Source organism: Erpetoichthys calabaricus, chromosome 2 (genome assembly GCF_900747795.2).
Source record: "Erpetoichthys calabaricus chromosome 2, fErpCal1.3, whole genome shotgun sequence".
NCBI classification, from domain to species: Eukaryota; Metazoa; Chordata; class Cladistia; order Polypteriformes; family Polypteridae; genus Erpetoichthys; species Erpetoichthys calabaricus.
In genome coordinates this window covers 35,395,497-35,407,886 of record NC_041395.2, presented here as the reverse complement: position 1 = coordinate 35,407,886, position 12,390 = coordinate 35,395,497, and the positions used below count along the sequence as shown (strand labels likewise).

At 38.9% G+C, this 12,390-nt stretch overlaps 1 non-coding gene across 1 annotated transcript; it reads left to right on the top strand.

Moving 5' to 3' along the window:
• Positions 1-5,533: 5,533 nt before the first annotated feature.
• Positions 5,534-5,616, top strand: trnal-cag (transfer RNA leucine (anticodon CAG)). The gene has a single exon. It is a non-coding gene; the product is annotated as a tRNA-Leu (tRNA).
• The last annotated feature ends 6,774 nt before the right edge of the window (positions 5,617-12,390 follow it).

Below are 12,390 nucleotides of genomic sequence, written 5' to 3'. Positions count from 1 at the left end.
AAGGAGTGCCACATACCCCTTACCAGCGACCTCATGACCCCCCAATGCTCTCCCAATCCGTCTACTGACTTCAAGAAGAGTCACCAGAGACATGAATGTCACTGCCAAGGTAAGTAAACCTCTCAACAAGGTCAACACTCTCTCCGCAATGAGACACACTGTTGATGGCTGTGCCCAAGAGGTCATTAAAGGCCTGGATCTTGGTTTTTATCCAGGACACTCACAAGCCCAGACACTCAGACTCCTCGCTCAGTCTCTCGAGAGCCCTGATCAGAGCCTTCATTGACTCTGCCAAGATCACAGCATCATCAGCAAAGTCAAGATCTGTTAATCTTTCTTCACCAACAGATGCCCCAGAGCCGCTGGACCCCATGACCTTGCCCAACACCCAGTCCATGCAAGCATTCAACAGAGTTGGAGCAAGAACACACACCTGACGAACTCCAGAATCAACTGGGAAAAACTCAACTCTGCACAGCACTCACAGTACCAGTGTACAGGCCGGCCATGATATCCAGCAATCTTGAAGGGATCCTGCAAACTCTCAGGATGTCCCAAAGGGCAGCTCGATCAACTGAGTCAAACGGTTTATGAAAATCGACAAAGGTTGCAAATAAACTCTGCCGATATTTGCATTTGAGCTCCATGAGAACTGTCAGTGCCAGGCTGCGGTCGATGGTAGACTTCTTAGGCGTAAAACCAGACTGTTCCAGTCACTGGTAGGTGAGCAAGTATTCACGGATCCTATTGAGGATGACCCTAGCAAGGACCTTACCCGGCACCGAGAGAAGTGTTATCCCCCTGTAGTTGCCGCAATCCAGGCGATCACCCTTCCCTTTCCAGATAGGGATGACAACTTCCATTTTCCAGTCTGTTGAAATGGTCTTCCAAATGGAAGCAAAGATTGCTTGCAATGCCAGGAGGACAGACTTACCACCAGCCTGGAGAAGTTCACACCAGATACCACAGATCCCTGCAGCCTTTCCTCCCCTCAGCTGGTTCACCATATGTGCAATCTCAATCAGATTGGGTGGTTCACAGCTAATTGGAGGATCAGCCTCAAGAACTGTGGACCCAGAGATATCCAACATCTTATCCTGAGGATCAGCTTTAAATAGCTGTTCAAAGTAGCCAGCCCAGTGGGTCACAACTGCAGTGTCATTCCGCAAGGACCGTTCCATCAGCAGCCCTGACTGTGACTCTCTGAGGAACAGAGTTGGATGTGCATAATACTTTGATTCCTCTGTAAGTAGGACGTGGGTCATTAGACCACAGATGGTGTGTCACTTGCTCACAGATTCACTAACAAACACCTCCTTATCTGCCCTGGGAGCCCTCGTAGCCATTCTTCTCAGTTCCCATTACAGATCAGACTTGCCATCAAGCCGTGTGCTGTGACTCCTCTCAGTGATTGACCGAGACAATCCTCATAGCCAGCCCTGTCAGTGCCAGTGGTTGCATTGAAGTCACCCATGACCACAGGAGTGTCATCTCACGGGCACTCATCAACCACCAAGCGAAGTTGCGAATAAAATGTCTCCCTCACTTAAACATCACTCACCATGGTCGAAGCATACACCGTGACAACAGGCAAGGCACCCAGGGAGTGCTGTAATCTGAGTCTCATAATACGCTCATTGAAAGGAGTGACATCGGACACCATCAGAAGAAGCCGATCCACTACAACAACAGCTACTCCCCGAGCATGACAGCTATCAGAGAGACCAGACCAATAAAAGCCTGTCTCTCTTATTATGTAGCTGCTCCTGAAAGTTTTCTCCAGGTACAGGTGAGACCATGATCAGACTGATGTCTGAAGAGTATTTATTTGTTTTCTCTCTCTTTTACAGCTCTCAAACACCGTGAAAAACTAAAATAAAATAATGATAGTCAATTAAAAAAAATAAAATAATGAGTTACACAGGTGTAGGGATCAGAAAATTAAAACATACCGTATACACCTTCTGACCAGAAATTCAGGAGTCTTTATTACAGTCTCTTTGATACCACACTCATGTCCATCTTATTAAAGAAAAACACCTTTCTTCAGCTTAGTGTTCATTAAGTGTCTCAATATGTACATTTCCGCTCCACCGATGAACATGATCATGTGACCACAGCACCCTTCTGTTTAGGCCAACTTTGTATACTTATGCATAAAGACATTGAGATCAAAATAAATAAAATAAAGTTGCACTTGAAAAGAAAATATTATCTACAATAAGACTGCATCACAACTATTATAATATACAATATAATTTACAAAATATATTCCACAAACTTAAGTATCTAATTTACATATTTATACATATACTTTGCAACAGTTACGCATCATAAAACAGCTCTTCCGTGTTTCTTCCATGTCAGCTCTTAAAAGTCTCTCTTTTTTATCAAACTCTCATCCCTCATTCATGACCTGGTTACCACTCTACCTTTCAACACTGTAATAATGACTCATTTGTACTTTTTTTTACTATTTATTTATGTTTGTTGTCCTTGCTTTTATTGTAATTTTTAACTATTTGTACTGATGCTTTTGAGCTACTTGATGCCTCTATTTCCCTGACGGGATGAATAAAGTATCTGTCTATCTATCTATCTAGCTAAATATTCAGATCTCAAAAGAAAGCTTAAATAAAAACTGATAAAGATGACCCACTGAAACGAAAAAAACACACAATAGTATTAATCCTCGCTACATATCCCATCATGTGTTCACTAAAGCCTCAGAATTTAGCGTTTCACAGGTGGTTCCGCAGCATTAGATGCAAAGAACTACGTGCTGATAGCACTCAACTGATATAGTCGCACTACACTGAGACTCTTTTAACTATTCAACTAACCAAACACTCTAACTTTGAGATGTATGAGGAAAACCAGGGGGCAAATGCTTATGCTAAACACACAGCTAGTAATTACTAACAACATTCTACTCACCCACATTCCTGCCTTGCTCCACAGTAGGGAGCCAATTCTGTGTAGTCCCTTGAGATGGTCAACTCTAGCACCACTTTGTAAGTCAGTGAGGTTAATTTTATTAATGTGGAGATAAACTCATTTATATCACATGCCACATTTGGTTTAATAGGGTTCCAAAACACAAAGGCTAAAACAGCAATTGGTAATTATTACCTCCTAAGTACATCTATCTACAAGTAAATGAAACATCAGTAAAATGAGCAACAATTCATTAGATCAGTGCTGGCTAACACTACATAGCACATGCTGTTGAGTGGAACTAAGCAAAGCACCAAGTGCCACAGAGACCCAAAATGGCCTTGTTGGGCTCTTCTAATGAGTTTTTGGAAAGGTTTGAGTTTGAAATGTCGACACTGAAATTATTTTGTTAAACTGTTTGAAGTACAATATCTCCAGTTTTCTTTCAAAGAATAATAATCAAAGCTCCAATGATGACCCCTGGTTTACAAGTCCAGTGCTCTAACCACTGCACCAAGGACTGCACCCGTGAGTTGAGCTATAGCTGTGATTTTTGAGAGATTATCTACCACAAATTACTGCACGGACAAGGGTTCGAATGCCACTTGCAGCACATTGCTGAAGGGAAGAAAAAATCTCTAAAAAAAATTTTTTAAAACTTTCTCATCAACGAATGGTGCTTTGAATCCTAAATTGCAGATGTAGTTGTTTATTTTTCTTTTTGATTAAACAAAACCCTTTAATTAATGATTGATTTGTCAAGGAACACATGTACAACAAGCATAGTTAAACATCACACTTGAACAAAAACTGCCTGCCCATTCTACTGAATCAGGATTACAACAAATAATAATGCATTTCATTTACTTATATAGCACCTTTACCAAGCTCTCACATAGCTGCACAGATAATCAAGAGGGGTACAATAAAAATGAAAGCACAATAAGAACGAATAAATAATAGTGCACAGCCTTGTGTTTGTATGTATTTGCAAAATATGGAAAGTCATATATTCTAGTTGATGTTGACATTTAATTAATTTGAAGTATAGGTGAAAATAAATATTTGGAAATATTGCAAATGGAAATGTTTATATACTTAGCATATATATAAATACGAGTAACGGCACAATGCACGATAATGTTCAGTGAATACACTTGACTTGAGCATTCCTAGTTTTCATACTCTGTCTCTGTACGTTTAGCATTCATTTGCTCAGAGGATGATACGCAGCTCTTCTTTTCTCCACCCTAGTGGCCCGCTTCTTCTCTTCTTCCATTGACATCTTTTCGCGTTAAAACTGATTAAGTCAGTGTTTGTGTTGCACTTATTACGTTTTCCTTAATTTTTCACTTAAGCTGGCACTTAAGTCTTCAATCTGCCTCAAGAATGATTTCAGATATGAAGAGGTAGAGGAAGTGACAACGGTAGGGATGAAAACGGCGTCTGTACACATGTGCCACACAGCTGCCCTGATTGTGTACTACAGTGGTCTCGACAACTGATAAGACGATTGTGTTAACATGCGCTACACATCCCTCTCGCCATTCAGTGAAGCCGCGATAGTTTGACGAACCATAAAAAATATCATATTTACATAATATCCCAAGTCACATATCATACATTGCTCGTAATACAAAATTACAACATAACCTAAATATCACAGTAAAGCCTTTAGAACTTTAACATTTTGAAAAAGTACACAATTTCGTTAAAGATATGGGAATGGCAAATTAGAAAATATATGCATAACGTTTGCATAAAGATGCATAAAGATTGGCGATGCTATAGTGGCCCCTGATATGTGTGTGTGTGTGCGTGTGTGTGTGCGTGTATGCGTGTGTGTGTATTCATCCTGCGATGGGCTATCGTCCTGTTCAGCGATCGTTCCTGCCTTGCGCACAATAAGCTTACCTGCGTTTCTGCTCTGGATAAGTGGGTTTAAAAAATGGATGGACGGATGGAACAATTGAAGCACTTTTTATGATTTCATTACATAATCAAAAACATTTTTTTTATTAAATATTTTGTCACGAGGTGTGTGTTTCGCGTGTCTGAGTTTTGGTCAGAACTCTGCGATGCTGTTTGCACATGCGACATGGAGTCACGCATCCACGCACGCCTCTTTGCAGTCATTTAAACAGGCACTTGAGGGTCTGTTTTAGCGACAGGAGCAACTATTTGACACGTAAAAGAGAAAAATACAGAATACAAAATATACAAGTTGAAGTGACCTTTCTCAGGCTCAGTTTTAAATAGTAAGCAAGTACAATAAGTAATTTATGTAGTAGGCTACAGAATGTTCCTCTGTTTTAAGGACAGACGTGGTGAAGGTGAGCATTGCTTTTCGAGGATGGATTTAATGTTCGTTTTCGATAATCATCATATGTATATTCGTTGTGGCATTAAAAAAGAAAATCTAAACATTTGTGGGAAGAAGCAACCTTTTGGGGGTTTGCCTGCATTTAACTCTGGCTATGATGTGTCGTAAGATTATTTATGTGATCCGCATTAAAACCGTTCCATCGTATATCACTAAATCACTATAAAAAGGGTAAGGACAGTAATTTGGTTCCACTTTAAATAGTGTCATCAAATCAGGATGGCCGAGCGGTCTAAGGCGCTGCGTTCAGGTCGCAGTCTCCCCTGGAGGCGTGGGTTCAAATCCCACTTCTGACAAGCTGTTTTCTAATCTAACGCTGGACAATCGTGATATTCTTGAAATTATACTTGAGAAATCAAATTCTTGATAATGAAACCCTGAGAGATGTTATGACCCTCATCTCCTGGCATACATACAACCACTAAACCTGCAGCAAATAATTGTCTGAAGTTCCCTGGGTGAACAAACAGTAGTACATCCCCCTGCCTACAGAAAAGATGCAAAACGTGTTGTTACATTTATGATACAGATTGTGTAGTTATACCACACTGTCGACTAGAACACCGGATAAAAGGGATAATTTTCCTGCAGATCATCTAATGTGGTCTACCTAATTCTCTGTATGAAATGTCCCGACACTACCCTCTATGTGGGAGAAGCTGGACAAAGAATGAATTTACACAGGTTCCACATTAAATATGGCAATAGGAATGTTCCTGTAGAATATCACTTCAACAGCCAAGGACACCGTGAGAAGGACTTTAAAGTCACAGTGCTTATGGGCAACTTCAAAACACACCAAGAAAGAAAAGAATGGGAAGTTAAACTCATGCTAAAATTGAACACATCACACCATGGTTTAAATAGAGACAAGAGTTTTATAATAAGATATGAGGATTATTTACATCTCTCTGACTGACCCAGACATCCTGACTACAGCTCCACATTGTATGGAAAAACTCATCAAAAACCTCAAAAGATTTTGTTGGGACAGTTATCTTATCAAAAGATCTTGAGTCTTGATTGTTCTCCTCTCTTGCTAAACGAATCTTAGCCAGGAGAGGTCTATTAATTTTTTTACATCTAAGATGTCTCACTTAAAGGGTTTTCCAATGCTGTACCTGTCCTAGTGTGTATATACTGTACATACAGGGAATTCCAGTTTTTGTATTACATCTTGCCTGAAGAAGGGGCATGAGTTGCCTTGAAAGCTTGCATATTGTAATCTTTTTAGTTAGCCAATAAAAGGGGTCATTTTGCTTCACCTCTCATTACATCCATAATGGCTAACACGGTACAACACCCTAGTACTTCAGAAATCTAAAATGACCTCATGGCATTAGTAGTCCAAACACACAACATAAAGGTGCCAGGTCTGAGAAGATCCCCATTGCAACAGGTCCAAGCTGAGATTCAACCACTAACAGGACGCTACTCAAAACACTTGGAAATATTTAGATTGCTTCTATTGTTCCTTATTCTTCTGTGTTGTCACATTATATTGTTAATCCACTTTCATCAATTGTTAGCTGATCACAATTTATCTGCACTCCTAACGCTACTAAATAAAGTAAGAGCTTAGCTAAAGGAAAATTTTCCTTTAGCTAAGTTCTCCTTCTCAGGGGTGGGGTTTGATTTGTCTTCAATTTTGTTGGGTTATAAATTGATCTATTTGTATGGAATGATTACAATGAAAATTAATAAAATAAAAATATAATAAAGTAAGACTGAGTGACTGAATAACCCTGCAGTCCTTAAATTGATTGCCTTATTTGAAGCAGGAAATTCAGTACCTGTAACTATCTTCACTCATTGTTCTTTATCGTCCCCCAAAATACAATGCATCCTTCTTATCCGATCTGATTGAACTTTTGACCCACCTAAGCTCTTACTCTCAGAGAATTATCCTTCTTGGTGATTTCAACATCCATATTGACACCCCCACATCTAAACTGAGAAATAAATTCCTGTCCTTACTGGACTGTTTTGACTTGACACAACATGTTGATTCTCCAACCCATTCTGGTGGTCATATATTGGACCTGATCTGCACTTCTGGACTATCTGTTGCCAACATTTACAGCACTGATTTGGGACTCTCTGACCATAAAGCAGTATTTTTCACTGTCTCATTACCTCTCCCACCTCTTACCTGTAAACGACAAATTTCTTACAGAAACCTTAAAAATATCTGTCCCTCTATCCTTTCTGGATCCATTTCTGATCTTTTACTGTCTGCACCTATTCCATCAACACTAAATAGTTTTGTTCACCACTATAACACAGCCCTTCACTCAGCATTAGATAAAACAGCTCCTTTAAAACATAAGGAGGTTTCCTTTAAACGCTCAGCTCCTTGGTATAACTCAGAATTGCGATCTATGAAAGCAGCTGGCCGACGCCTTGAGAGAATGTCATGTAAGACTGGCCTCACCGTGCACATCCAGGCTTTCTCTGACCACCAAAGAGCTTACAGAGAAGCACTAACTTCTGCCAAGAACACCCATTATGGCAGAATAATAGAAAGTGGCCATGATAACCCAAGGGTTTTGTTCTCTGTAGTTAATAAACTACTCGAACCCGCATCTGGTCCAACTACCTCTTCTACTGAAGTCTGTGAGGAATTCCTTCACTTTTTCCGTAACAAAATTAAAGATCTAAATAATTCAACTAACATAAATACATCATCTGTTTATATCTCTCCCTGTTTTCCCACTCCATCCAGCTCCTTCTCTAAGTTCTCACCAGTCACATCTGCGTTTGTTAATAACCTGCTTTGTAAGATAATGCCGACTACTTGTGTACTGGACCCCATCCCCACCACACTACTTAAATCCTGCCTTCATGCCATAATCCCGACTGTTACAACAATAATAAACTCGTCCCTTGACACTGGCTCTGTGCCGCTCACTTTTAAAATTTCTTCTGTAACCCCAATGTTAAAAAAGTCTGGCCTTGATGCTGACAATCTTAACAATTTCTGGCCTATTTCCCACTTACCTTTCCTGTCAAAAGTTCTTGAGCGTGTTGTAGCTTCCCAACTCACCAATTACCTAACCTCTAATAATTTGATGGAACCCTTTCAGTCTGGTTTCAGGGCGCGGCACAGCTGTGAAACTGCTCTGCTATGGGTAACCAATGATTTGCTTATGGCAGCAGACTCTGGACAAACTAGAATATTAATTCTGTTAGACCTCAGTGCAGCATTTGACACTGTCAGACATGACATCCTACTGTCCAGAATGGAGAACATGCTGGGTATCTCTGGCACTGCCCTCCAGTGGTTCAAGTCCTATCTGACTGATAGGCAAGACTTTGTTAGTCTTGGCAACAGCAGATCCAGCTCAGCGCCAGTCACACAAGGAGTCCCTCAGGGCTCAGTCCTCGGTCCTCTGCTTTTCTGTATTTATATGCTTCCCCTTGGCCATATTATCCGTAGTTATGGATTGGGTTATCATTTTTATGCAGATGATACTCAGCTCTACTTCAATGTTAAAAGTGGAACTTCATCAGAGCTTTCTCAGCTCACAACCTGCCTTAGTGAAATTAAAACCTGGATGAAGTAGAACTCTTTAAAATTAAATTGCAATAAAACTGAACTCCTGCAAATTGGGACTAAAATGCAACTTAATAAAATGAGCTCCTTCCCAGTCCATCTTGGCGGTGATCTCATCAGACCTGCCTCTACTGTAAAAAATCTTGGTGTCATTTTTGATTCCTCCCTCACTTATTCCGCCCACATAAATCACATTAAGAAGCTTTCTTACTTTCACCTCCGTAACATATCCCGTGTTCGCTCCTTCCTCTCCTTCTCTAATGCTGAGAAACTTGTCCATGCTTTTATCACATCCCGCATCGATTATTGTAATTCCCTACTGGCAGGTGCCCCTTCTAATCTTCTATCACAGCTCCAGCTTATTCAAAACTCAGCTGCAAGAGTCCTTACTCGAACCAGCAGCAGCGAGCACATCACACCCATCCTGCTCCGTCTTCACTGGCTCCCTGTGTCCTACAGAATCGAATATAAAATCCTACTAATAACCTACAAAGCTTTAAATAACCTCGCACCAAACTACATCAGTGACCTTCTCCATCACTATGTGCCTGCCCGCCCACTAAGGTCCTCTGATTCTGGTAATCTTGTTGTGCCCCTCACTAATCTACACTCCATGGGTGACAGGGCCTTCAGCTGTATAGCACCCAGACTCTGGAATGACCTACCAAAATTAATCAGGTCAGCTGACTCCATGAATTCTTTTAAAAAACAACTCAAAACTCATCTGTTCAGGAAGGCTTTTAGCTCTACTTGACTTTATTACCCTTCTCTCAGTTTACTTCTCTGTCAAGATGCTAATGTAACCTGTGTGTGTGTGTGTGTGTGCGACCATCAATTATGTTGTCTGTTTTTTTTTCAGAATTTACTGTCTTAATCTTCTTTGTTTATTTATCTGGTTTGTACAATGCTATATACTGTATATTCTGTCGTTCTTTATTTATTCTGTAAGTGCCTTGAGCATGGGAAAGGCGCTATATAAATAAAATGTATTATTATTATTAAGAAACTAAATTTGATCAGCAGAAACAAGGAATTTCTCATGGAGCACAAATTCTGCTTCTTTTACCAACTAGTTGAGACAGCAAAGTTAATTTTCCTTGTGTGGAGATAAGCCAAAGTTATCCTATCGAATGTCAGAAAATCGCCATGAAAAGGGTAACAACAGCAATTTGGTGGCACTTCAAGAAACTATGTTTCTTTATATATGAAATGCTACAGAAATGTAGCATCAACATTTTATACATTTGAAAAATGCCCCAATGTTAATTTCAGAACTGAGGTTACAGTTCTCAGTTTATAAAGAATATGTCTGTCTTCTAAATATCCTTAGCTGATCATGAAGTGTATGTACATTCATTTTTCTCCCTTTCTGGATATATTTGCAGCTGGAGATCCACGAAGAGAGAAAAATGAATCACGTATCATAAAGTAGTTTTTATTCCTGAGCTTTCAACCCAGGGGTCTTCATCAGAGGATAATGCTTAGACTTACAAGAATCAAAGGCAATATATAGGAAAAAATTATGTGGAGGGTGAGGTGGCTAAGTCAGTGTGGTCAGGATGGGGGGGGGGGGGGGATTGGGTGTAAAGTCTTGTTTATTATGAATATGTTCTTCTTAAGTTATATATATACTCTTGAGATAGCTACTCATGTGTTTATTTTTTCTCGCCTCCATTACTGCAACTCGCTGTATTCTGGGATTAAAAAATCCCTGATACACAGGTTACAATTGGTCCAAAATGCTGCCGCTCACTTTCTGGTTGGGGCAAGAAAGTATGACTCTGTTTCTCCTATTTTAGATTCTTTACACTGGCTGCTGTCAGTTTTCGAATTGATTGTAAAATCTTGCTGCTAGTTTTTAAATCTTTTCATGGGCTTGCTCCTGCCTATTTATCTGAACTGTGTGTTTTACACCAGCCATCCAGAGTGCTTAGATCTTCTGGTCAGCTGTCTCTGGTTGTCCCTCGTACCAAGTGTAAAACCAAGGGGAACAGGGCTTTTGCAGCTGCTGCTCCTCGCCTGTGGAACTCTTTACCTCATCATATAAAGGAGTCGTCTACAATTGAACTGTTCAAAACAAGATTAAAGACTCATTTCTATTCACTTGCATTCTGTGACCTTCAGTAATATTGACGGTTTCCTCTTTGTGATTATATAACATTACTTCTATTTTTTATGTATACAACATTGCTTCTATTTATTATGTATTTTATTTTATGTTCATATATTTTATTTCTATTTATGTTAATTGTTTTGTTTTTCTTTTATTCTATTATTGTAAAGCACTTTGGCCACAGCATGACTATGTTGTTTTAAATGTGCTATATAAATAAATTGACATTGACATATATATAAATATACATACATACTGTATATACATATATGTATATATATATATATATATATATATATATATATATATATATATATATATATATATATATATATATATATAGTCATTGAGTATTTGTCCCTAAGCATGTATGTAAGTCCCAAAAACACTTTTGAAATTGTTACTTTGCTGATTATTTGCATTTTTCTTTGTTTTTGATTGTGTCTATGTATGTAAGCTGCCTGGGTTATGAGGTGGAGCCCCCTGCCAATCGCTGTCAGGAACTGACATCTGCCCAATAAATCTGAAGGGTCTGGTTTCTGGAAGTTCATTTCAAATATGCTAGGGAATTTGGTTGAGTTTTGTGCTTTTCCTATGACTTTTGCTTATTGTGATTTATTGGATTTTTTGACTTTCTGCTCAGTTTTTTTTTTACTTCACCTTGGGATTCTGTTTTTGGACTTTGTTTGCTTGGATTGCCTTGAGTTTCTCAGACATTCCATTTTGCCATTGTGCTCTTCAGAGCTTCACAGCATTACACAGCATATTTTTTGAAGAATAAAACCTTTATATTTTTATGAAGTTTGTATGTTTGCCTGTTTATCTAGCCATGTTTTGGTGGTATATTCCTTAGTAGTGGGAATTATTGGAGGTGCTTTTGCAGCTTTTTGTGTTTTCTGTATGTACTTTGAAACTCCTAGTTCATTCCTTTTCTTCCATCTTACAACAAATATCGACTTCTAACTTCTAACCCACTCAAAAACAACATAAAATCAAGCATTATGTTTTGCCAAAAACAATGATCTTTTTTCATGGAATACAAAAAAGAAAAAGGCAAAAAAATATCTTTGCAAGGCTTGGAAAATCTGGCATACATGACAAAAAGTGTCAAAAACATTATTCATGATATTTGTTTTGTGCTATTCTTACATTAATTATAGTTTGGTATGATCGAATGTTGGATGGGATAACATCTCTCGTGTTACAACACCGACAAAAAAATGTTATTGGGAGGGAAGAATTATGCTGACATATATATTAATGCTTAAACAAATACTTTTCTGAAAATCAATTAATATAAAGTGCAGAACAGTACAGATGTTTAAAATGTAATGTATATAGGAACAGTCATATGGTCACTGTCCTAGTTTGGCATCAGTAAATGATTCTCTTAAGGACATC